At 35.4% G+C, this 27,614-nt stretch overlaps 1 pseudogene; it reads left to right on the plus strand.

Moving 5' to 3' along the window:
* The first annotated feature begins 22,464 nt into the window (after positions 1-22,464).
* Positions 22,465-26,510, plus strand: LOC112823543 (large ribosomal subunit protein eL18-like; annotated as a pseudogene).
* The last annotated feature ends 1,104 nt before the right edge of the window (positions 26,511-27,614 follow it).

Here is a 27,614-nt window from a genome sequence, read left to right on the forward strand (position 1 = left end):
GAAGGGGTGAAGGGGGTCAGGCCATAGCCACTGCCTCCAGTGAGATTTCTTTCCAATAAGGCTCAGTTTTTATTCAAGAACTAAACCTTTTATTTTTCTAAACTCACCAATAATTATCTCTTATTATGAATAACAATACTCTGTATTCTGTGAAGCAGAGATTAGTAAAAATATCTTTACAAACTCATCTATATAATATTTATCTTTTCTGTAAATGGCATACTATAATATATGACCAGGCCATTAAGAAAGTTTGTGATGAGTAATAAAATATATAAATTTTCTCAGGAAAATGTTACAGCAATTCAAATACAAAAAAAAAATTTAATTTAATTTAATTTTAAAAAGTTTCATATCTTGAAAATTATCAAAACGTTAAGAAAATGTTTATCGGGTTCTGTAAGGCAATAACCACTTTTGCAAAAGGCATCCTCTCTGTTTTTTGTTTTTTGTTTTTTTTACCTTCTTTCTTTCATCTATGTTGGCCATTATTGGAAGCGGGATCCTAGATTCAAAGCACTGCTGAAAATTGTGTTCTACTCTGTCAGTTTACATATTCATCAACCTGGCCTTCCTTGTCTTTCATTTCACAGTCAGACTGCTAGTTTAAAGTTAACCACAATATCCTTCTTTACTATGGATTACTTAATAAGATCAAAATGAACCATAAAACTATTTGAAAGCTTATGTATTATACAGAATTAAACTATGTCTACTGAAAATAAAAAATTAAAACATTTTCTAATTATGAAACATTGCTCCCAGAAAATATATACATGAAAGGAAAAGGTAACATGGTAAAACAATGGTTTAATAAGAATAACAATTTACTTGACAGAAAACACCTTTAATATGAAAATACAGATGAAATATAGCATAATCTTTTAAAATTTGAGGCAAGTTTATGCAATTAACTAAAAACATTATTTTAATGAGAACTGTTGAATAATCAGGGGACTATCACTTCTTTTTCCAATATACCATCTAAGAAAATATAATAAAGACATATTTTTATTGATAAAATGAAGCCAGCATCCCAAAAGGAACAAAAATGCAAGTAAGTCAATTCACATAATCATTGTATAGCATGGCAACCCTGTGTAAAACACCTGCAGACCCACCTCTTTTGCTCATATCCCTGCCCTACCTGGCACTAAATGTCACACTGTAGTGTGCCTCTGTTTCCACCTCTGTGCAGAGTAAAGATAGCAGTGTCTGCTCACTGGTCCAAATAAGGGAAAATACACAAGCACTGAGGAAAATCTTGGCAGATAGTGCTGGGTAATGCTGCTTTTCTGGTTGGTGCTGTTATTACAGAAGTGGAATAGAATACAGTTTTAAGATAACCAGCACAATGTCCTCAATTTCTTCAAAGAAAACTATGATTCAGAAAAGATCAATGATTTCTGAGTGTCAGAGGGAAAAAAGTAAACATCAGCAATGAAAATGAATTATGGTATTATTCCCATCTCATATGTTACATTTATCTGTGAATCCCTTTTCATCAAGAAGCTTTAAAATATCATGAAATTGTTCAAGTATATTTTATTGACTTCTTTACCTTTTCCATTAGACAGGTTACTCGATGGCCAATTCCTACATGTAAGGAACTAGCTTCCCACCTAAGGCCATTAGTAGAAGCATTGGGAGCACTTTGGACTAACTGGAAACAGTGCAATTATGAAATGCTTTGAATAAAAGAAAAACAACTGGGGGAAATTAAGAAAGCTAACTAGCAGAAAGAGCTAGAGCTTATGAGAAATGAACTTGGATGTGCAGTCTGACACTAGGTGGTCAGGTCAGACTTATCAGCTTTTTTTCTATTGATGATAAGATTATTTTATGATTACATTGTCTTCCTGGCAATTTTTGTATATGAGAAAGTTTTATTTGAATTTCATTTAATATACATATATCAGGACATATTGTATTAAATCTAATGCATTTAAATAATTCTTTTTTTAACTTTTTTTTTTTAATGTAAGCTCTACACCCAACATGGGGATTGAACTCACAACCTGGAGATCAAGAGTTGTATGCTCTCCTGACTGAGCCTGCCAAGTGCGTCTTAAACAAGCCCTAAGCTACCTGGGGCAATAGCAATCATCTGAAAATTATAATTGTGCATCTTTTCTGGTGAATATATCTTTTTTATAAATATTTTATTTATTTATTCATAAGAGACAGAGAGAGAGAGAGGCAGAGGGAAGAAGCAGGCTCCCCGCTGAGCAGAGAGCCCGATGCAGCACTCGATCCCAGGACTCTGGGATCATGACCTGAGCTGAAGGCAGATGCTTAAAGACTGAGGCACCCAGGCACCATGGTGAATATATCTTTTATTTCTATGTCATGTTATTTTGTATTCCTGAAATTCTAGGCCATTATTAAATAATTATTGGGATAGAATATATATACTTGTTCCAGAAAATTATTTGAATGTTTTCATTAGTTCAGTTAATTTTTAAGTATCAGGTTGAGGAGGTATCATTGTATTCTTGGTAATAATGTATTTTCTATCAACATTAGTTTCAGCATTCATTAAATTCTTCTAGAAGCTGTTGAGATATACACAGGTTTTAAATCCTTTGATTTACTAATGTCACATCACCTTTCCTTCCTATTAATTTTTCAACTTGAGAAAAATATTACGTTGTATATCAATAATTAAGTAATTTTTTCAATCTAGTTTGTTAGTAGAAAACTTAGATTATTAACATTTTTAAATTAGAAAACATGCAGAATTATAGTATCTTATTTTGTCTTGATTGTTTCTATTTATTAGTCATTGACAGTGCAAACTAGATTTTATTGCTTTCATCTCATCTCTGATGGTTTACATAAGTATTAGATACTTCTTATAGTTCTAAATTCTAGTATTATTTAATAAATATTTATTATTCAGATGTATACATATATACATATATTTTTTCTAATATCTTAGAATTATCAAAATAAGAACTAAAAATATCTTCCTTTTTGAGATACAAAAAATAATTTGGGGCCACTTTCAATACCAGAGTCCCTCATTTTCACTTTTTATTAATAGAGATTTTTATTTCTCTTTCTCATCCCTTCCCTTTTTACCTCTCTGCCACTCTCTCCTTTCTCTCTCATTCTAAAGATGCACTTTTCAGCTTTAACTTTGAATTTTATAACCAAGTTTTCCCTGATAGCTAAATTATGAAATAAGTGTCTTCCAACTGAATTAACAGAAGCAGTTTTTGTCAATGTACCACAGCAATTGTTCAGATATATGATAATAAAAAATAAATACATCATATCCCACTTTTATAAAATTACATACATAATAAGTGATGTTCACCAATACTATGATATTTTGTGTTGTTTGGTTCACCATAAGGGAGTAGCATTTTTGCACAATTGCACTGGATGCAGCAAAGTTAAACAGGATTCTTTTATTTTATTTTACTTTATTATGTTATGTTAATCACCATACATTACATCATTAGCTTTTGAAGTAGTGTTCCATGATTCATTGTTTGTGTGTAACACCCAGTGCTCCATTCAATACCTGCCCACGTTAATACCCATCAACGGGCGACCCCATCCCCCCTGCCCTCCCCTCTAGAACCCTGAGTTTGTTTCTCAGAGTCCATAGACTCTCATGGTTCGTCTCCCCTTCCGACTCCCCCTGCTTCATTTTTCCCTTCCTACTAATTTCTTTTTTTTTAACATATAATGTATTATTTGTTTGAGAGGTCTGTGATTCAATAGTCTTACACAATTCACAGTGCTCGCCATACACATACCCTCCCCAATGACTATCACCCAGCCACACCATCCCTCCCACCCCCCCACCACTCCAGCAACTCTCAGTTTGTTTCCTGAGATTAAGAATTCCTCATATCAGTGAGATCATATGATAATTGTCTTTCTCTGATTGACTTATTTCGCTTAGCATAATACTCTCTACTTCCACCCAAGTCATTGTAAATGGCAAGATTTTGTGTTTTTTGATAGCTGCATAATATTCTATTGTGTATATATAGATATAGATATAGATATCACACCATCTTTATCCATTCATCTGTTGATGGATATCTTGGTTCTTTCCATAGTTTGGCTATTGTGGACATTGTTGTTATAAACACTGGGGTGCACATACCCCTTCGGATCCCTACATTTGTATCTTTGTGGTAAAACCCAGTAGTGCAATTGCTGGGTCATAGGGTAGCTCTATTTTCAACTTTCTGAGTTGAAAGTTTCTGTTTTCCAGAGTGGCTGCACCAGCTTGCATTCCCACCAATAGTGTAGGAGGGATCCCCTTTCTCCTCATCCCTAGCATATCTGTCATTTCCTGACTTGTTAATTTTAGCCATTCTGACTGGTGTGAGGTGGTATCTTATTGAGGTTTTGATTTCAACTTCCCTGATGCCAAGCAATGTTGAGCAATTTTTCATGTGTCTGTTGGCCATTTCGATGTCTTCTTTGGAAAAATGTCTGTTCATGTCTTATGCCCATTTCTTGATTGGATCATTTGTTCTTTTGGTGTTGAGTTTGATAAGTTCTTTATAGATTTTGGATACTAGCCCTATATCTGATATGTCATTTGCAAATATCTTCTCCCATTTTGTTGGTTGTCTTTTGATTTTGTTGACTGTTTCCTTTGCTGTGCAAAAGCTTTTTATCTTTTTTTTAAAGATTTTATTTATTTATTTGAGAGAGAGAATGAGAGACAGAGAGAGAGAGCGCGCACATGAGAGGGGGGAGGGGCAGAGGGAGAAGCAGACTCCCTGCTGAGCAGGGAGCCCGATGTGGGACTAGATCCTGGGACTCCAGGATCGTGACCTGAGCCGAAGGCAGTCGCCTAACCAACTGAACCACCCAGGCGCCCCAAAACTTTTTATCTTGATGAAATCCCAATAGTTCATTTTTGCCCTTGCTTCCCTTGCCTTTGGTGATGTTTCTAGGAAGAAGTTGCTGCGGCTGAGGTTGAAGAGGTTTTTGCCTGTGATCTCCTTTAGGATTTTGATGGACTCCTGTCACATTTAGGTCTTTCAAACATTTTGAGTCTATTTCTGTGTGTAGTGTAAGGAAATAGTCCAGTCCTATTCTTCTCCATGTGGCTGTCCAATTTTCCTAAAACCATTTTTTGAAGACACTGTCTTTTTTCCATTGGACATTCTTTCCTGCTTTGTTGAAGATTAGTTGACCATAGAGTTGAGGGTCCATTTCTGGGCTCTCTAATCTGTTCCACTGACCCATGTGTCTGTTTTTGTGCCAATACCATACTGTCTTCATGATTATAGGTTTGTAATAGAACTTGAATTCCGGGATTGTGATGTCACCAGCACTGCTTTTCTTTTTCAACATTCCTCTGGCTATTCGGGGTCTTTTCTAGTTCCATACAAATTTTAGGATTATTTGTTCCATTTCTTTGAAAAAAGTGGACGGTCTTTTGATAGGGATTGCATTGAATGTGTAGATTGCTCTAGGTAGCATTGACATATTCACAATATTTATTCTTCCAATCCATGAGCATGGAACATTTTTCCATTTCTTTGTGTCTTCCTCAATTTCTTTCATGAGTCTTTTATAGTTTTCTGAGTACGGATACTTTGCCTCTTTGGTTAGATTTATTCCTAGATATTTTATGGTTTTGAGTGCAGCTGTAAATGGGATCGACTCCTTAATTTCTCTTTCTTCTGTCTTGTTGTTGGTGTATAGGAATGCCACTGACTTCTGTGCATTGAATTTATATCCTGCCACTTTACTGAATTCCTGTATGAGTTCTAGCAGTTTTGGGGTGGAGTCTTATGGGTTTTCCACATAAAGTATCATACCATCTGCAAAGAGTGAGAGTTTGACTTCTTCTTTGACGATTTGGATGCCTTTCATTTCTTCTTGTTGACTCATTGCTGTGGCTAGGTCTTCTAATACTGTGTTGAATATCAGGAGTGATAAGTGCACATTCCTGCCACGTTCCTGACTTCAGGGGGAAAGTTCTCAGTTTTTCCCCATTGAGAATGATATTCACTGTGGGTTTTTCATAGATGGCTTTTATGATATTGAGGTATGTACCTTTATCCCTGTACTCTGAAGAGTTTTGATCAAGAAAGGATGCTGTACTTTTTCAAATGCTTTTTCTGCATCTATTGAGAGGATCATATGTTTCTTGTTCTTTCTTTTATTCATGTATTGTATCACATCGATTAATTTGCGGATGTTGAACCAACCTTGCAGGGCAGGGATAAATCCCACATGGTCGTGGTGAATAATCCTTTTCATGTACTGTTGGATCCTATTGGCTAGTATTTTGGTGAGAATTTTTGTATCCATGTTCATCAAGGATGTTGGTCTGTAATTCTCCTTTTTGATGGGGTCTTTGTCTGGTTTGGGGATCAAGGTAATGGTGGCCTCATAAAATGAGTTTGGAAGTTTTCCTTCCATTTCTATTTTTTGGAACAGTTTCAGATGAATGGGTATTAATTTTTCTTTAAATGTTTGGTAGAATTCCCCTGGGAAGCCATCTGGCCCTGGGCTTTTGTTTGTTGGGAGATTTTTGATGACTGCTTCAATTTCCTTAGTGGTTATAGGTCTGTTCAGGTTTTCTATTTCTTCCTGGTTCAATTTTGGTAGTTGATACATCTCTAGGAATGCATCCATTTCTTCCAGGTTATCTAATTTGCTGGCATAAAGTTGCTCATAATATGTTCTTATAATTGTTTGTATTTCTTTGGTGTTGGTTGTGATCTCTCCTCTTTCATTCATGATTTTGTTGATTTGGGTCATTTCTCTTTTCTTTTTGATAAGTCTGGCCAGGGGGTTATCAATCTTGTTAATTCTTTCAAAGAATTAGCTCCTAGTTTCAGTGATTGTTCTACTGCTCCTTTGGTTTCTATTTCATTGATTTCTGCTCTGATCTTTATTCTTTCTCTTCTCCTGCTGGGTTTAGGCTTTATTTACTGATCTTTCTCCAACTCCTTTAGGTGTAGGGTTAATTTGAGTATTTAAGACCTTTTTTGTTTCTTGAGAAAGGCTTGTATTGCTATGTACTTTCTTCTTAGGACTGCCTTTACTGCATCCCAACGATTTTGAACAGTTGTGTTTTCATCTTCATTGGTTTCCATGAATTTTTTGAATTCTTCTTTAATTTCCTGTTTGACCCATTCATCCTTTAGTAGGATGCACTTTAGCCTATTTGTATTTGAGTTCTTTCTGATTTTCCTCTTGTGATTGAGATCTAGTTTCAAAGCATTGTGGTCTGAAAATATGCAGGGAATGATTCCAATCTTTGGTACTGGTTGAGACCTGATTTGTGACCTAGAATGTGATCTATTCTGGAGAATGTTCCATGGGCACTAGAGAAGAATGTGTATTCTGTTGCTTTGGGATGGAATGTTATGAATATTTCTGTGAAGTCCATCTGGTCCAGTGTGTCATTTACAGTCTTTATTTCCTTGTTGATCTTCTGCTTAGATGATCTGTCCATTTCAGTCAGTGGGGTGTTAAAGTCCCCCACTATTATTGTATTGTTGTCAATGTGTTTCTTTGCTTTTGTTATTTTTAGCTTATATAACTGGCTGCTCCCATGTTAGGGCATAGATGTTTACAATTGTTAGATCTTCTTGTTGGATACCCTTTAAGTAGGATATAGTATCCTTCCTCATCTCTTATTATTGTCTTCGGTTTAAAATCTAATTTGTCTGATAAAAGGATTGCCACCCCAGCTTTTTTTTGTGTGTGTGTCCATTAGCATGGTAAATGGTTTTCCACCCCCTCACTTTCAATCTGGGGGTGTCTTTGGGTCTAAAATGAGTCTCTTGCAGACAGCATATCAATGGGTCTTGTTTTTTTAATCCAATCTGATAGCCTGTGTCTTTTGATTGGGGCATTTAGCACATTACATTAGGTTAACTATTGAAAGATAGGAACTTAGTGCCTTTGTATTGCCTGTAAGGTGACTGTTTCTGTCTATTGTCTGTGTTCCTTTCTGGTCTATGTTACTTTTAGACTCTCTCTTTGCTTAGAAGACCACTTTCAGTATTTTTTGTAGGGCTAGTTTTGTGTTTACAAATTCCTTTAGTTTTTGTTTGTCCTGGAAGCTTTTTATCTCTCCTTCTCTTTTCAAATGACAGCCTAGCTGGATGTAGTATTCTTGGCTGCATATTTTTCTCATTTAGTTCTGTGGATATATAATGGCAGTCCTTTCTGGCTTGCCAGGTCACTGTGGATAGGTCTGTTGCCTATCTAATGTTTCTACCATTGTAGATTACAGACTTCTTCTCCCGAGCTGCTTTCAGGATTTTCTCTTTGTCTCTGAGATTCATAAGTTTTACTATTAGATGTTAGGATGTTGACCTATTTTTTATTGATTTTGAGGGGGGTTCTCTGTGCCTCCTGGACTTTGATGCTTCTTTCCTTCCCCAAATTAGGGAGGTCCTCTGCTATAATTTGCTCCAATATACCTTCTGCCCCTCTCTCTCTTTCTTCTTCTTCTGGGATCCCAATTATTCTAATATTGTTTCATCTTCTGGTATCACTTCTCTCTCAAATTCTGTCCTCGTGATCCAGTGGTTGTTTATCTCTTTTTTTTCTCAGCTTCTTTATTCTCCATCATTTGGTCTTCTATATCACTAATTCTCTCTTCTGCCTCATTTATTCTAGTAGGTAGAGCCTCCATCTTTTTATTGCACTTCATTAATAGAATTTTGATTTTGACTTGCTTAGATTTTAGTTCTTTTATTTCTCCAGAAAGGGTTTCTCTAATATCTTCCATGCTTTTTTCAAGCCCAGCTAATATCTTTCAAATCATCCTTCTACTAATGTCCATATTGATTAGGTCCCTGGCAGTCAGTATTGCCTCTTGTTCTTTATTTTGTGGTGAGTTTTTCCTTCTTCTAATTTTGTCCAGAGGTGAATAGATGAATGAGAGAACAAAATGTTAACAGGGTAACAACCCCCCAAAAATATACACTATACAAATCAAAAGAGACCTGAGACTGGGGGAAAAGAAAGGGAAAGAAAGAAAAAAGAGGAAAAAAAAAGAAAAAGGAAAATATAAAAACAAAGAAACAAAGAAAAAAAACAGAATATGATCAAATATGATTAGGGTGGTGCATAGATCAGTGTCACACTCTAGATTTGGGGCATATTTTGGTCTGTTAGAAAAAGTGCCTCCCAAAATTTTAAAGAAAGAAAAACTTATATATTTACAAAAATAAGGGTAAATACGATGAAGGGATGGAATATGACTATAAAGATGAAATAATAAAAGATTTTATAAAAGGAATTGATAAGATGTTGGTTGAAAAAAGATAAAAAAGGATTTAAAAAAAATTAAAAGGAAGAGAATGTGATTAGGCAGGAGACTAGAACAAAGCCATACACTAGAGATTTAGGGTATATTTTGGTCTGTTAGAAGAAACTCTATCCTGAGATTTTTAAGAGAGAACAACTTATATATAGATACCAAAAATAAGGGTAACTACTATGAAGGGATAGAATATGACTCTAAAAATGAAAAATAAAAAAGATTTTTTTAAAAAAGGGATTGATAATATGTTGGTTGAAAAAGGGATAAAGAAAAATTAAAAAAAAGAATGTTAAAAAAATTAACTTGGAAAGACTAAAGAATCATGGGGGAAAAGTCATGAATTCTATGTGCACTATTGCCCTAGCACTGGAGTTCTGCCATTCTCATTGATCCGTAAATTTGGTCTTCGCTGGCAGTTCTTGCTGATCCTCTGGGGGAGGGGCCTGTTGCCATGGTTCCCAGATGTCTTTGCCAGAGGCGGAATTGCCCCACCCTTGCCGGGTCCGGGCTAAGTAACCTGCTTAGGTCTGCTCTGGGGAGCTTTTGTTCCCAACAAGCTTTCTGTACAGCTTTGGAGGATGAGATGAAAATGGCGGCCTCCCTATCTCTTCCCTGGAGGAGCTGAGAACTGGGGCCCCACTCCTCAGTGCACTCCCAGAGAAAAGCAGTCAATCACTCTCATCTCCCTGTCTCCGGCCACACTCCATGCTCACCCAGCCTGTGACCAATCATTTCTATCTCTGGCACACGACCCTGAGCAGAGTCTCTAAACCCAGCAAATTCCTGCAGTGCACTCCTGTGCCACTCCTCCCAGGGGAGGAAAGGGAGTCTCCCCGGATCTGCCACTTTTTGGGTTCCTGCTGGAAGAGCAGTGGCCCGACATGGTTTATGGCAACCTCGAGCTGAGAGCCCACTTGTTAGCTCAGTTTCTGCAGCCGGCTTCCCCTCTCTGATACCTGGGAGCTCTGCCATACTCAGGCATCCCTGGTCTTTCTGTGACCACAAGGGTCCTGAGACCACACTGTCCTCATGAGGGTTCCACCCTCCCCCTTAGCCGCTGGAGAGACGTCCTTCAGCAGAGCCGTCTTCTAAAGGTTCCGATTTTTGTACTCCACTGCTCTATTACTTGTCGGTAGTGGCTGATGGAGCCCCCCCCCCCCCACTGTCTATCTTCCCAAATATCGCCTCAGATTCACTTCTCCTCACATCCTACCTTCCAGAAAGTGGTCACTTTTCTGTTCAGAGAGTTGCTGCTATTCTTTTCTTTGATCTCCTGTTGAGTTCATAAGTGTTCAGAATGGTTTGATCCCTATCTAGCTGAATTCCTGGGACCAGACAAAATTTAGGTCTCCTACTCCTCTGCCATCTTGCTCCTTCCCCCCTCATTGAGATTTTGATTTAGATTTCCATGATGCCAACCAATGTTGAGTGCTTTTTCATGTTTCTGTTGGCCATTTGGATGTCTTCTTTGGAAAAATGTCTGATTATGTCTTCTGCCCCTTTCTTGATTGGATCATTTGTTCTTTGGGTGTTGAATTTAATAAGTTCTTTATAGATTTTGGATACTAGCCCTTTATCTGATATGTCATTTGCAAATATCTTCTCCCATTCTGTCGGTTGTCTTTTGGTTTTGTTGACTGTTTCCTTTGCTGTGCAAAAGCTTTTTATCTTGATGAAGTCCCAATAGTTCATTTTAGCCCTTCCTTCCCTTGCCTTTGGTGATGTTTCTAGGAAGAAGTTGCTGCGGCTGAGGTCGAAGAGGTTGCCGCCTGTGTTTTCCTCTAGGCTTTTGATGGACCCCTGTCTCACATTTAGGTCTTTCAACCATTTGGAGTCTATTTTTGTGTGTGGTGTAAGGAAATGGTCCAGTTTCATTCTTCTGCTTGTGGCCGTCCAATTTTCCCAACACCATTTGTTGAAGAGACTGTCTTTTCTCCATTAAACATTCTTTCCTGCTTTGTCAAAGATGAATTGACCATAAAGCTGAGGGTCCATTTCTGGGCTCTCTATTCTGTTCCATTGATCTATGTGTCTAAACAGGATTCTTTATCCCAGAATTTCTTAAACCCTCTACATACCAGGGTGACTTTTCAAGAAGAGAAATAGATTAGTAAGGCCTCTCAAATCTTTTTTAGATATGCTTTTTTTTTTTTTTTCCCAAAGGCCATCTCTGAAAGCCAATGTTCTGGAAAATCCACTTAAAAATAATTAGAACAGAAACATTTCATCTTATTTAGGTGTTTTTGTTATTGACTATGTTTTTCTAACCAAGAGTTGCCATTATTATATTCTTAACTGTTATTGACTTAATTGTAATTGTTTTAATTATTATAAAAATTTTATTTCTATTTCAGAACTTTACATTTGGAAATTATTCTCACCAAAACTATATATATATGATAATTCATTTCTCTAAGGGCCACTTATCATCACAGCCCCAAATTAGGAACCCCCCCACACTGGTGGTGGGAGAAGGGCATCAATGGCAACTATATTTTCAAGAGGCTCTACTTAAGTTTAGATATTTCTTTCTGTGATTGCTGACTGTTCAAATATTTTCAATTTGAAGAATTTTTCATATCACTTTGATAGACTATTATTAATCTGTTTAGCTTTCAGATTTTTGTCCTTTGGTGACCGTTTTTTCCTTTAAAAATTATTTGTCATAAAAGCAACCAATAATCAGACACAATAAACACATTCTAAAAGAACAAACACAGAAGTGAGTAAATCACTAAAAAGTTCACAATTGATTTTGGTACATTTACCTTCTCAGGTTGGTATCTGGGTGGAGATTAACTGCCCATGGTGTATCATAGGCTTTCATCTGCAGCACCTTAATGGATTTAAGACCAATATTTTGCCCTCACTGCCAGGTTCTATGACACAAGGAAGATGATATCTGTCCTGGAAAATCCAGGCAGGTTACTATTGCCACCTCCTTCCCCAAATATGGTATGAGTACACTAGTGCCTCTGCATATCCCATTCCCAGAGTTCCAGAATTCCTCCATCCCTGATGTGGTAGGCAGAATTCTAAGCTGTTCCCATGATAATTGTGTCAAAGTGTACAAGCCCTTTTAATTTCCTGCCATCGTGTGTAAGTATATGGAATAGCACTTTTATGGTTATGTGATGTTATTTGGCAGAAGGGATCTTGTGATGTAATTAAGGTCCCTAATCAGTTAACTTAGATCTAACCTAATCAGATGAACCTTTAAAAGAGGTTGGAGGCACTTGAAGCAAAAGAGACCTTCTCTACGTCTTAGAAGACTCAGCCATGTCATGAGGGAAGGGGCTATGTGGCAGGGATTTGGGGCAGTCTCTAGGACATGGTGGACTTCCTGGATTGCCATAGCATGAAAACAAGGATGTCATTTATACACCTGCAAGGAAATGAATTCTGCCAACAACCAGTGAGGTTTGAAGAAGACCTCAAGCCTCAAATGAGATCACAGCTCCAGCTAACAACTTGATTTCTGAAAAGAGCTTTAGCTAAGCCATGCCCAGACTGCTGACCTATGGAAACTGTGAAATAATACATTTGTGCTGTTTTAAAATACTGAGTTTGTGGTGATTTGTTATGCAGCAATAGAGAATGAATATACTTTGTCTCTCACATATTCTTTCTATATCCTTCAGTCTCTGACTATATTCACGTATACTTGAATACTCAAAGGGAACTAGAAAGTGGTGGTAATGATGTAGTTTTGGAATACAGGTGAGGTTCAGTGGGGTGGAGTCCGGACCCAACTACCAAGAAAGAATTCTTGAGACGTCTTTAGTGAAAATGAAGGTTTATTAAAGCACGGGGACAGGACCCGTGGGCAGGAAGAGCTGCTGCACCAGGATTGTGAAGGGTAGCTGACTATATACTATGGGGTTGGGAGAAATAAGGAAAAAGGGAGATTTCAAAAGAACTTTCATATGCTAAAGAAGACCTACAAGATACTGGAGGTCTTGCCATTGTCAACTTAAGGTTGTTTTACCCCTCTAGTAAGACATTTACATTGAGATAGTTGGGAGATTCCCGGAAAAATGTCACACATGTCCCACCCAGGAGTGGGGGGAGGTTGCAGGGTATCACTTTATGCTTTGTCTTCAGCCAGCCTTCTGCTCCCCACATCAGTAAAAGACTCAGATTGCTTCAGCATGTATTGTCATGGTTGTCATAGTTGTGGGAAGGAGGGAGTCCAGGTGGCAAAATTTTGTTACAGATTTAGAATCACCAGTTGGTAACATCAATGCAGTTGAGCTTTACATTTTCTTTATTTCCCAACCTCTGCCTTCTTGCTTAAGATGCTGATTACCTCATTTGTTACCAATTATATTTGTGAATTTATGCCCCTTAGACAACAAAGTTAAAGAAAATTTTCCAGAATTATGACATTGTCAATCTCTTTTTCTATTTACAACAGTGATGCTCATGTATACCTCTGTGTGTTTTTGTCTAAGTGTGTATTTTATCAATAGTCTAATATAAAATATGCTTATTTTGATTTTTTCCCTTTAAGATGAATACAGAAACAGAAGCATCCAGAAGAAATGTCTTCAACATCCAAAATTGTTGAAAAACAGCTTCAACCTACCCAGAGACTAGGGGTAATAATTATGGATGTGAGAGGTCATGCTGCCTGTTATCTAGATTATACCTAGTTTTACCATCAGCAGCATGTTGTACAATATTGAAGAGCTTCTTTTCCTTATAATGCTAGCCAACACCATCATCAGCTTGGTTTCTGTAGGTGGAACCATCTACCACATACCAGTTGTCACACCAAACCCATGGCCAAGCAGCTAAGGAGATTTATCAGTTTTGGTGTATCACATGGCCCAGTCGTTATTTACCTGGGCTCCAGTTCACTCTTTTTAAATTAAGCTTTCATTTTACATAAAATTTTGGGCAGCTGAATTCATGTTGTGGTGATTAATTATATGTTTCAAAATGACAGGGCCACATTGCCCAGATATTTGGCCAAACATTATTCTAAATGTTTCTATGATGGCATTATTTATTATTATTTTTTGGATGAGATCAACATTTAAATCACTGGACATTGGGTAAAACAGATTACCCTCCATGGTGTGGGTGAGCCTCATCTAATCAGTTAAAGACCTGAAAAGATCAAATACTGACATTCCCCAAGCAAGAAGGAATTCTGCCCCAGACTGCTTCAGGACTCAGAATGCAACTCTTCTCTAGTTGGACAGCAGGCTGGACAGATTTTGGATTGGCCAGTATCCACAATTCCATCCCTCAAAATGTCTCTCTCTTTTTCTTTCTCTCTCAGTCTTTCTCCCAGCATCTCTCCATAGATAGTTAGATACAAAGAACAGAGATTCAGAGATAGATGATGGACAGGTACCCTGTTGGTTCTGTTTTCCTGAAGAACTCTGATTAAAACATACATCTTTATGGCTTATGCCTGTCCCAGCTTTTACAATTCATGGGGGAATCCCAGTTTGACTGGTAGTGAAATCTTACAAGATACCCACCAGTTTGTTGTAACAATATGTTTCCCTCTTTTTTCCTTATGGCCATGACACCACTCAGGTCCATTATTGACCACAAGAGCCCTCAGTTAAAAGATTTGCAACCAGACAAAACATCATCTTTTCAAAGGTATTTATTTAATTATTAAACTGTGAAATCTGAGTCATAATTTTCAATATGTGTGTGTATATGTGTGTATGCACATCTTAAAAAAGTAAGAGCACTTTATGTCCAAGAACAACACTGAAATGTGACATTTATTGCATACTGAATTTAAAAAATGGAAGTTAACATGCTTTAGTCAAAAAAAATTTGGAAGTATATATTCTCTGTACATATATAAAAATATATCTATTCTTATAAATATATAAAATATATTTTACATGTAGATATTCGCATATACAATGGATACATGAACATTATTAGATCATCTGAGGCTCATGTTCTTTGTTTTTTAATCCTATATTCTTCAATTATGTGAAATTTACTGTTTGGGAAATCAGGGAGAAAACTGTTTTACAAATATTTATAAAGAATAATGGAAGACTGTGGATACAAACAAGGATATACAGGAAAGAGCAACAAGACAGCTTTGAGGTCTGAAGATATTGAAATTATACACATAGAGAATTGAACAAAAAATGTAGAGGTTTACTGATTGAGAGTTATGTGTTACTTTTGTTGTTTGTTTTTAGCCTAAATACAGTAGGATAACCCTACTGAGGGGGAATTCGAGTTGCAGAATGAGACAGGAGTCAAGAACCTTGCTTTTCTTATTGAGTTTGTCCCTTAGTCCAGAATTCCTGTGGTTCAGTTCCAGGACTTCCTGTAGATGGTGGTCCAGTTGCTCGGTAAACACTTTGAAGAGTGATTGAGAACAAGAGAGGGACAAGGAGACAGATAAATAAATGTTGCCTCTACATAAGGTAAACTATAACAACTATTCTAGAAGCCACAACATAGGTCCCAGGCCAAATCTGTGACAGATTAGTAAAAGCATATTCTGTGAGCAATAGGACAAGAAAATTACATACTTTTTTGTTTGTATCCTATATATTTAAATTAGGCTAAATGTGCCATTCTGGATATTAGGACAAGCAAACAAACAACAATTATCCATAAGGGTTCACAGTAGACTGATCTTATATGATCATTTTAGATCATCCTTATTAGGCCAATAAATTAGAATGACATGGATGGTGTATTGTATTTCAAAATGGTTTCTCATAAATCTCAAAATATTCATATATTTAATGTTTTGTGAAACTATAAATGGTTGAAATATTTTAACCATTATTATATGGATAGATAAAAGATGAAGCAAGTGCCCAGACTCTGTCTTTAGCTCTATCCAATGGGTTAATCTTCCAGAGGATTTCAGGAAGCTAATTGCATGCTTATCAAATTTGCCCATGGCACAAAGGAGGCTGTAAGTCCTAACTGGGATCCAGAAAGGAGAATGGGAAACGATTTGTCAATGCTTCTCTTCATTCTTCAAGTCAGTATATGAAAGTCACTATCCTAACTCTGACTCAGGAAAGCATTATTTTCTGAAAAGTCTTTTCAAATTTTTCCCTTTTAAAATGTTAATGTCTCTATTATTACTGAATTGCAGGTGGATTTGTATATTTGGTATAAAGTCTTTTATTAGCTATATGCTTTGCAAATAGATACTTTTGTCAGTGGTTCATTTTTCATTTTCTTAGTGGTTTATTTTGAAGAGGACAAGCTTTTAATATAGATTAACCCCAATTTATTAATTCATTATCTTGATGGTTCATCTATTTTTGTTTTATGTAAGGAACTTTGCCTACACCACAGTTAAAAAAAAAAAAAAAGCAAACGTATAAGCAAGCAGAAACTAGCAAACTGCTCTGTCCTCTACCTGAAGTCTACCATTTCAGCTATTATATTTAGGTCCATGATACATACAATTATATGTGGAGTGAGGTAAGTTTCAAGTATTTTTTTTTTTTTATTTTTTAGTATGGACATCTAGTAGTTTCGATATCACTTTTTAAAGAGATTACCCTTTCTATATGGAATTTCCTTGGCACTATAAGAAAAAAACTAATTGGCAAATATGCATATATCTATATATCAATTCTTTTGTCAATGATACTATGCTTTGATTACTATTACTTTTGTTGTAAACCTTGAAATTAAGTAATATCTTTTCATTTTGACCTTTTCAGAATCACTTTGGCTATTCTGGGTCCATTGCCTCTCCATACAAATTTTGAATAAGCTTGTCCATTCTGGAAAAAAAAAACAAACTCCCATTTTTTTTTAAATTGGAATTGCATTCAAACATAGATCTCATCGGGAAAATATGACATCTTAACAATATTGAGTCTTTTAGGTCATAAACAAAGTATATCTCTCCATTTATTTAGGTATTTTTACTTCAGCTGTGTTTTATAATTTTTAGAGTACTGGATGGGCTTGTGCTTCATGATTTTATTTTACTTTTTCTATTTTATTAATTTCCATTTTTGTTTTTATTATCTTACAATTGATTTAATGTGTACTTTTTCTTTTTAAGATTTTATTTATTTATTTGACAAAGAGATAGTGAGAGAGCACAAGCAGTGGAAGCAGCAGAGGGAAAGGGAGAAGCAGGGCTTGATCCCAAGACCCTGGGATCATGACCTGAGCCAAAGGCAGAAGCTTTACCGACTGAGCCACCCAGGGACCCCTAATGTATTCTTTTTTATCTAGTACTTAAGAAAAAAGATTAGATCATTTATTTTAGCACTTTCTTTTTTACTAATACAAGTCTTTAAAGCTATCTGTCTCCCTCAAGCACAGCTTTAGCTGCCTTTTATAAATTTTGATACACTATGTGTTTATTTTCATTCAATTCACAATATTTTCTAATCTTTCATATGATTTATCTTCAAGTATTAAGTGATTTAGAAGGGAAATTTTTAATTTCCAAATATTTGAAAACTTTCCAGATGCTTTTCTGATATTGTTTTCTATTTTAACTCCATTGATGTCAAAGAATATACCTTCTATGATTTCAACACTTTTAAAATGGCTGACATCTGTTTGTGTCTTAGCATATCAGTTTATGTTTAGTGAAAGTTTCATCTGCATTTCAAAATAATCTTTATTATGCTGTTGTTGAATAGGGCTTTCTCTAAATGTCAATTAGGTTTGTTTTTGTTTTTGTTTGTTTTGGTTTGGTTTGATCAGTGTAGTTTAAATTTTCTACATCTTTATGGATTTTCTTTCCACTTGTCCTACTTTATACAGAGAGAGGATTATTTAAATCTCTACCCACAAAAAAAAATTAAAAAAATAAAAAAAAATAAATCTCTACCCACAATATTTGGTTTGTCTATTTCTCTTTTTAATTCAATTCATTTTTCTTAATGTATTTTGAAACTCTGGTATTAGTCACATGCTCATTTATCATTACAAAATGCTCACTTTATCCATGAAAATGTATTTGCCCTAAAGTCTACTTTGTTTGATAGCAGTAGGGCAGTGGCTTTAGCCTTCTTATTATTCGTTTTTACATAGACACCTTTTCTTATTCTGTTTTTTAACTCATCTATGTCCTGATATGTAAAATGAAGGTTTTTGTAGAATACTTTTATCCATTCTGACAGTCTTGCCTTTTCCCTCTGCATTTAGACTGTCTATACTCAAAATAATTATTGCTATTATTATGTTCATTTCAACCATTTTGACGTTTGTGTTTTATATGCCATGTATGCACTTTGCTACTTCATTCTTCTTTGGAATAAGAAATTCCATATTCACTACTAGAGTTTTAACTGTACTCATTTTTTGTATGTTTTCTATGGTAACTCTAGTTTTTACAACAGGCATGTTAACTTCTCACAGTTTAGTTTCATCTAATATTTTATGATCTTATGATATAATTGGTGACACAAGAAAGTTTTAATTCTTAACTTTTAAACCTATATTTCAATTTCCTACCTTTGTTCTCTGTGCTACTGTGATTATAAATTTTACTTTTCATATGATATAAAATCCACAATTCATTTATTTTCTTTTAGACATTTACAAATCACTTTAAAATTTAAGAATAAGAAAAAAGTCTTTTATTTACTTATAAATTTAAGATTTCCAAATCTTCCTGTAGTGCTGGTCTCCTGGAGGCTAATTCTCTCAGCTTTTGCTTGTTTGAAAATGTTTTTACTTGTTATAGTTGCAGATATTTTTTACATGTTTTAAATCTAAATGGATAGTTTTCCTTTCCTTCCAGCATTTTAAAGGTGTCTTTCCATTGTCACCTGGATTCTGTTATTTTTGATGAGAACTTGATAAAAATTCTCACATTTGTCCTTCTTTATATAATGGATGTGTTTCTTCTCCTTTTATTCCTTTTTTTTCCCTCCAGATTACTGGTTTTCAGAAAATTATGGTGTGATTTAATGTTTTCCTTCATGGTTTTTTTCTTTGTTGCTTTTTGAATTTTGCTGAGCTGTTATTTCATAATTTTCATTATATTTGAAAAATATTCTACCATATTATCTCCATGTGTTTTTTCACCACTACCTTCCCTTTCCTGGCACTCCAGTTGCACCTCCTTCACCTGCCCATCTTGTCCCTTATGTCCTTGAGTTCTTGTTCATTTTAAGTTCACTAATTATTTCCTTTGCAGTATCTAATTTGTTAATAATTTTTTCAAGGAAAAAATTTTACTTCAAATATTATATTTTTATTTCCAGAACTTTCATTCTCTTCTTTCCGACAGCTTCAATTTTCTCTTCTAATTATGTTTACCTTTTCCTTTAAACTTTTGAGCATTTAAAAATATTTATAATATAATAATATAAAATTCTTATCTTCTAATTCCAGTGTGTTTGCCCTGTATTTAGTTATTTATTTTTTATTTCTATTAACTGACTTTTCTCCTATTTCTGGTTTATATTTCCTGCTTCTTGGCATGTTTAGTAATTTTTTATTGGATGTGGGACACTTTGTTTGAGTCCTCTCTTCATTCAGTTCTTTCTGTGAACATGTTTACAAATTATTGAACTAACTCTGGCTTGCAGTTAAGTCACTTGTATACCAGCTACATTTTTTTCAGAATAGGTATTAATCTTTCTTTAGGGCAAATCTAAAATAGTCTATAGGCTTGGCTAAGCATTACTATTATGTGAGCCTTCTGATACATCTACTAAATGTTTGTGTATTCAGTGAGTTTTCTCCACTCTGGCTCATGAGGATTCAAAAATTTCCAACCCTTTATGAACTCAAAATTGTTCCTCTGATAGATCCTTAAAATTGGTCTTTCCTTGATAGATTTTATCTCCCAAGATTTGTAGTTTCGCTTACACATTTGCAGATTTATTTTCAGCCAGAGACTTAAGGTGATCCCATGCAGGTTCTGGAGATTTCTCTGTAGAACTTTCTTCCCTTTGGTATTTTATCCCACAAAATATTAACACCTTGGGATCCCCCAGAATGTCACTATCCCTTAACTTAGAAAGAATACTGGGGTTTGTTCAGATTTCCCCTTCTTAAATCTTAGTTTGTAAATTGTATCTAGATTTAAATCTGTTTTTACAATGATTAATTCCTTTCTCTTTGCAAGCACGGGTGTGTACTGCATGTGGTCCCAATTATCCAAAAACAGTAATTTCATATAATTTGTCTAATTTTCTACTTTTGTGAGATGGCAAATCAAAATGTTTACTCCTTCACAGACAGAAGTGAATTAATCTATTTTTATTTATTTTCTCCCTGATACCACAATAATAAGAGAATAGTTATTTAGCATTTGCTCTCAACCAGGCAATTTTCTGTGTTTTATGCATTTTACAGTTATTTAATATTATTTTCTCCATTTTCCAACAAAATGACAAAACTTAGGGATATAAAGCTTAAAGCTTATGTGAATTTTCTTGAGATCATATGACAAGAAAAGTGATAGACATTTTGATGCAAGGCATTCTGACTCCAGAGCCTTCAGTCTTTATCACTCAATTTACATCTATCTATAATCATATCATATTTATTTACATCACGGGGCTACTCTATGAAGTTTATGAAATAGAAGTATATAATACTATGCCCATTTAAAGAATGAGTAAACTAAGATTTATAGGGATTTATGAAACATGTTATTTGAATTACTTGATTTCCAAGAGATTGAACTTTGTGATGTCTCTCACTATAACTTTTTCTTTCAACCCCAATCAATTCCTCAATCTTCACTGAAACTACTCTTCCCTAATATCAAGACCTCCAGGTACTTAACCCCTTCCCATTCTTAAAATCTATTTGGGGCCTTCCTTTACCTATACACCACTATAACTTTTATAAACACATTCTTTATTTTCCCTCTGCCTTGATATTATTTACTCTTAGCATACCATTTTTTCTGGAATCTCCAGGTTGCTGAAATTTGCTACAGAGGATCACAGGACCATATCCATTGTTTGTATTCAGTTCTCCAGTTAACTACCAGGATAGGATAGGCAAGATAGACAAAAGGGATACAATGCTTAGAACCAATCCCAATCTCTGTAATGTGGAAATTTTAAAGAAAATTTGACCTAGTTTTAATGTTGACTGTATTAAAATCCATGACTTACAAGGTTAAGCAACAGTAACTTCTAAGTATGTAGTTATTTTCCATTTACCTTATTATCATATATTTTGTCTAACTTTCATACCTTTTGTGCCCTGGAGACATGATTATGACATACTGCATCACATACTTCCATGATCTCCTTAGTTCTAGCAAGGGGAAAGATGAGGAAAAGACTGCGAAGCAGGAGAAGAAACTACTTTGTTCCTAATCTATCATGTTGTGGATCCTCTTTTCAAGTTTCTCTACCTGCACAGCTCCAGCTCTCATAACCAATAACACCATCACTTCCCCTTGTCCTTCAAGCCCAGGGATACAATAAATTCATGCTGTAGTTTGTCCATAGATAACATATTAATTCTATAAGGTTTTCCTACTCTAATAATAACTCCATTAAATTTTCTTTAAATTCCAGCCTAGGGTGTCTTTCGTGTCCTGCTGGAACTCTGACTGATAAATCATGCCAGACAAAAATTCATCAATAAGCAAGTAAAATAATCTTCAAAAAATTCCTAGAACCCTACAAGGGATTATGATCATGAATGCAATCTTTGTGAGAGATGATTTCATAAACAGCAGGGTATCAACCATGAGCTTTGGTATAGGAAAATCTCTGGTCTTTATGAGGAGGAACTAGTAATACTAAGGCGAATTTCCAGATCTAACAGAGGACCAACGTATCATCATATTAGCAAAACAAGAATCTCAAACATGGAATAAAACTGAATGACTTGGCTAGCTGAAGAAAAAACAAGAACAAACATAAAAACAAAAATTAGACAACACATTGAAAGCACATTTGAGTAGTCCAGAAAACTGCAGAGGGATTGAACACGCAAACATTCCAAAGGACAGAGTAAGAGAGGTCTTGCAATGGTAGCATGGATTTGTGGACCTCTTTCAACTACACAGATATTAGAGTAAGACTGGCCTGAGACTGTCTCAATTTGGTCAGTTTATAATTTCTTCCTAAAGTAATAATAGTGTTCCTTTTTACTCTGAAAAAGTGTCATTCTGTATTAAGATGACATAATTCCCAGAATTTCATTCTTTCTCTATTGGTATTTCCTGATCTCCACTAGAGAGGATGTTATTGGTCCAGGATGGTCAGATATCTGGATCATCAACTATCAGAAGGAAAAGATCAGAGTGCACAGATTTAGTTCATGGGTGAGTCTCTCGACACTAATAAGCCACTCCAAACATTGTTTACTATGGCTTTGCATGCTATGTTAGATACATTAGATGTTATAATTAGGTTAGAAAAAATCCCTGAGAAATACCGAGTATGAATGCAGTGTAACCAAAATTTGATTTTGAAAAGCTTTGCTAGTAGCTTGTTGGATAATGAATTGGAGATACCACTGAAAGGAATAGTGGACCCGACAGAAGTTTGGAAATGACATCATGTAAATATAACTTTTAAAACTGGAAATAGAAGGTAGAAATATATTTTCTATAAATGAGTTATCAGGGATTACCAATATTTTGAATGTGGGGATGAAAGATATAGACAGAAAGTAGTCAAATGTAACTTTAGGCTTCCAGACTAAATGACTAAATGCATAGCAATATCATTGACCAAGACCAATAAAATTAAAGGAGACACATCTTTGGGCAAAGAAAGCATGCTCAATATTTGACATAGTAAAAATAGATGTCTTGGTGGACTTCAAGTTTTATATCAGAGATATAAGAACCTAGCAAGAATATAGTTCCCACTCTTAAAATAGGAAAAAAAAAAAGCTGGACTAAGTTCAAATTTATGATTTACCCAAAGATTACATTGCAAAGCAAATAAATAACAAGTAATCTGGAGAGACGTTGGTGCCTGCAGGCGGAAACACAACTCAACATATTTGTTGGACATGCTGCCCAGTGCCATGTAAGCCAGTAGGAATATTGGTCTAGACATTTTAAATAAATTTCAAAAGATGCAGTCTTAATCCCTTACCACCACACTAATGAGTACAGGAAAAAGCATAGCAGCTGAGAATGTTGTATTGTTTACTAAGGACAGATTCTCCCTGGGGAACAGTGTGAAAAATCCACAACCTAGTGAAGAGTCCCAAAAACAACAGGAGCAAACATTGAGCAAATTAACTCACTCCATAAACAAAAGATATCAAATGAGCTATCTGAAGGCTCTGGTACACTGAGGGTAACTAAATAACAAACCTCAAACTCAGTCCAACTACTGACTATATCAACACAAATCCCCACACTAAACAAACATACTTCAGTATTTACTGTCTTATATAACACATATGGTTTTCAACCAAAACTAATGAGGCATATCAAAAGGCAAGAAAAAACAGATTCTGAAGACAAAAAAATTTCCAGAATCAAAATCAAGTAACACACAGATAGTGAAACTAGCAGAAGGGGACTGAAAATAATATTAATATACCAAAGTCTCCAGTGGAAAAAGTAGATAGTATGTAAGAGCAAATACAAATCACTTCAGCAGATATAAGGAAATTATAAAAATTATATAAATGGAAATGTCAGATTTTTTTTTAAAAACACAGAAACAGAAATAAAGAGTGCCTTTGAAAGCTTATCAGAGGACTCTACACAGTTGAGGAAACTATCAGTGAAATTGGAAACAGGTTAATAGAAATTTCACAAAATAAAATGCAAAGGTAAAAAGAAGTGAAAAAAAAATCAACAGAGAACCCAAGAGCTATTGAAAAATATCAACAGTTTAACAAATTAGATTCCTAGCTGAAGAAAAGGGAGAGAATAAAGCATAAGAAATAAACGTCAATAAAAGAAATGGCTCAGAAAATGCAAATTAATGGTAGGCACCAAACCACAGAAGCTCAGAAAACTACAAGGAGGATAATAAGTACAAAACAAACAAACACTGCCCCAGGTCATGTTTATATTTAAACCTCTGCAAATTGAAGACCAAAAGAAAATCTTGAAGGGAAGCTGAGGGGTGGGCATTACCAGCATAATTATTATTTACAGAGCACAAAGATAAGAATTACAAGAGACAGTATTTCAGAAAACCACTCTCTCAAGCAAAATTTGAGAGAATTAATTGTCAACAGACATATTCTATAAGAAGGAATTTCTTCAGGAAGAAGAAATATGAAATAGGAATATAAGAGGCTCTGGAAGATTGGAGTGCTTGGTGACAAAGATATCATACAAGGGACTTTTTAGGGAACTGAGTGGTACTGAGGTGATGCATATATGATCATTCACATGTTAAGTCCCACACAACTGTACATCACAAATGGAGAACACTACTCTCTGAAAGTTTTTAAAAATCAACCAGAATGTTGGGATTTTGACTAGATATGTAAGTTTAAAGACAAACTATGTGCATAAATAGTGTACTCTACTTGGTAAATTCTGACACTACTTTAGTGTTGAACAAACAAATAAATATAGTATAATGTATGAGAGTTCAGCTTTTTGCTGTCGGATAAAGAAGTTAGAAGGAACAAGGAGGAAGAAGATGCTAGAAGGAACCCTGTAGAACTGGATTAGAGTCAGATATATCAGTATGAACTCACCTTTATCTTAATACATAAAAACCAGGGGGATAAAGAAATAATTGTAGACATGTGTGGGTTATTATACATACTTATATTTCTAGCTTTCTTACTGAGTAGGCCAAAAAGAAGTGACACTCCGATAACAATGAAAACTCCTAGAGTCCAACTATTGTTATTCTAATACCATTCTTTGATTAAAGCAAAGAGAGATCCTTAAAGAAATGCTAATTCTAAGCCTAGGGCAGGGAAAAATCCGAGAAGTGCCTGGAGCATCTTGTAGTGCAAGAAAGTAAGGAGATGCTAAAAAAAAAAAAAAAAAAAAAGGCGAGTGATGAAGCTAGGTCAAAAGGACACAACAGTCAATATGAAAGAGCTCCCAATGGCCAAAGTTGTAAGAATTTGAGCAACAAAATAAATGAAGATGGTATTAAATTATAACCTAAAAGCATAAAATAAATATTCATGACTCCATACTGATATAATTAAATGAGGGAGAGGGGACAACTCTTCCTTACAGGAAAATTATAAATATTAAGTTTGGAAGGAACAACACAAATAGAAAATTACTATTGGAAGACCATCATAATAGGTCCACTAATAAATGCTAAAATTGGTGGGCAAAGCTTTAAGTAGAAAAATGATATCTGGGTAGAATCAAAGTATCTCCCACAAATAATGTGGTAGTTTTAACATACTTCCACAAGTTCTCTGATATTCTCCTCTTCAGAATGTGGGTCTTAATCCATCTTCCTTGAGTGTGGATGGAAATTGGAACTCACTTCTAAGGAACAGGGTTTGGGGAGAAATATACTAACTTTACAATGGAGAAGCCAGGAAGACACCACGTCAAACAAGTGATTATGTTTAACATAACCAAAACAAGTTATGTTGATATCATGCACCTAGAAGGACATAAGAGAAAGATGCTTCACCTTTGTGGCATGTCTCTTTTATAGCCCCTGCCTTATAATGAAAAAACATCAGGCAAACTCAAATTGAGATATTCTTCAAATTATTTACCAATACGTTTCAAAAGTATCTTCATGAAAAACATGAAAAAAATTTTGATTCTCTCTTTCCAGACCTGGCTGATAAGGAGGCACCATCATGGGAGTCAACATCCACCACAACAAGGACCAAAAGTTTCAGTGCGAGGAGCCCAAGAGCCAGGACATCTACCTGAGACTGTTGGTCAAGTAGTATAGGTTTCTTACCCAACAAACCAATTCCACATTTAGGCAACTTGTGTTGAAGCAGTTGTTAATGAGTTGCAGCAACCAGCTGCCTCAGCGCTAATCCTGGATGATCTGGAAGATGAAGCTGCCTGTCTGGGAAAACAAAAGAGCTGTTGTTGTATGTACTATAATCGATGATGTGCATACCCAGGAGGTGCCCAAACTGAAGGTGTGCACACTGCACATGAGCAATCTTGCCTGGAGCTGCATCCTCAAAGTTGGGATATGAGCCTCACCTTCGACCAGTTAGCCTGGAGTCCCCCAAGGGCTGTCGTACCCTCTTGCTCTCTGGTCCAGGCAAGGGCTGAGAGGTATACAGGTATTTCAGTAAGGCCCCAGGAACCCTGCACAGCCACAGTAAATTCTATTTGCAATCCTTGGATTGCCAGAAGTTCCAGCACTACCAGAGGCTGTAGAGCTGGCTAGTACTAAACCTAAACCCAGATCCTGCCTTGTTATTAAAAAGACCTTGGATGCTGGAAAAAAAAAAGTGAAAAAATTTTTAAAAATTTTTTACTTATTTGAGGGAGAGAGCACACCAGTGGGGGGGAGGGGCAGAGGGAGAGGGACAAGCAGACTCTCCACTGAGCAGGGAGCCTGATGTGGACAGGACCACCAAGTAAGATCATGACCTGAGCCGAAGTCAGATGCTTAACCAACTGAGCCACCCAGGCGCCCCTGAAAAAAAAAGAAAATTTTTGAAAAAAGGAATAGTGTTTTGCTGAGTTCGCTAGAATATCATTACATAGTTCCCATTGACAGTAAGTTTTGATAACAAATTCTATTTCTTATCTTGATATGAAAAAAGTGAGGGCCTACACAGCTGAAGCATTCATAAGGAGCATAGTACAAAGTTTAGTTAATGAATTCACCATCTGGATGTGTGAAAATAAGGAGAGTAGGCAAATATTTTTTTTCTTTACATAGGTATTTCTTTTGCAATAACTAAAAATTAAATTAAGTGGCTAAATTTTCCATTCTTCACCAATGCATTAAATTTGTATTTAGAGTTACAGAATATGAAAGAAATTGGCATTGATTTTTTTTTTAATTATAGCAGAGTTCCCTACTTTCAGATTAATCTTATGGGAGTTTATTTATAAAAAGCCATTAGAAATGGACCTGAGAAAGCAAATTTGAATATAATATTTGAAATAAGCTTAAGAAATTACTCCTATAATTATGAAACTTCCTGATAATGGAAAAAAATGTTAGCATATAAACCAATAATTTAATACACAAAATAAGTCTATAAAATTAAGCCTGTTATTGGCCTGTCTATAAGACTTTAGTTGAAATCTAAAAAACTTTTTATAAAATAAACAATGGTTTTGAGAATTGTGGTGCTTGTAAAAGAAATTTTTTTTTTAATTTTTTTTATTGTTATGTTAATCACCATATATTACATCATTAGTTTTTGATGCAGTGTTCCATGATTCATTGTTTGTTCATAACACCCAGTGCACCATGCAAAACGTGCCCTCCTCAATACCCATCACCAGGCTAACCCATCCCCCCAC

Source organism: Callorhinus ursinus, unplaced genomic scaffold (assembly GCF_003265705.2).
Source record: "Callorhinus ursinus isolate GAN/ISIS: 27379988/994484 unplaced genomic scaffold, GSC_fseal_2.0 scaffold5, whole genome shotgun sequence".
Lineage (NCBI taxonomy): Eukaryota > Metazoa > Chordata > Mammalia > Carnivora > Otariidae > Callorhinus > Callorhinus ursinus.